Below are 705 nucleotides of genomic sequence, written 5' to 3'. Positions count from 1 at the left end.
TTGCTTAGCAACTGTATTGTTTCTTTCTTCCTTTCCTTTTCTTTCCTTTCCTTTCCTTTCCTTTCCCTTCCCTTCCTTTCTCTCTCTCTTTCTTTCTCTTTCTTTCTTTCTTTCTTTCTTTCTTTCTTTCTTTCTTTCTTTCTTTCTTTCTTTCTTTCTTTCTTTCTTTCTTTCTTTCTTTCTTTCTTTCTCTCTCTCTCTCTCTCTCTCTCTTTCTCTCTCCTTCCTTCCTTCCTTCCTTCCTTCCTTCCTTCCTTCCTTCCTTCCTTCCTTCCTTCCTTCCTTCCTTCCTTCCTTCTCTCTTTCTTTCTTCTTTCTTTTTTTTGAGATGGAGTCTCACTCTGTCACCAGTGGCTTACTGCTACCTCCATCTCCCGGGTTCAAGCGATTTTCCTGCCTCAGCCTCCCTAGTAGCTGGGAGTACAGGCGTGCGACACCACACCCAGCTAATTTTTGTATTTTTAGTAGAGACGAGGTTTTGCCATGTTGACCAAGCTGGTCTTGAACTCCTGATCTCAGGTGATCCACCCTCCTCGGCCTCCCGCAGTGCTGGGATTACAGGCGTGAGCCACCGAGCCCGGCCGTTTCTTTTTTTAAAGCTGTGGGAAGTCTTTTATTTTTATTTCTAAATTATTTCAATAGTTTTTTTGGGAACATTATATCATTCTTTTTGTTCATTTTTTGTTTTGAGACAGAGTCTCACTC

This window comes from Macaca nemestrina, chromosome 2, assembly GCF_043159975.1.
Source record: "Macaca nemestrina isolate mMacNem1 chromosome 2, mMacNem.hap1, whole genome shotgun sequence".
Taxonomy (NCBI): domain Eukaryota; kingdom Metazoa; phylum Chordata; class Mammalia; order Primates; family Cercopithecidae; genus Macaca; species Macaca nemestrina.
The sequence above is the reverse complement of the archived record's forward strand: the minus strand, read 5'-3'. Positions refer to the sequence as shown.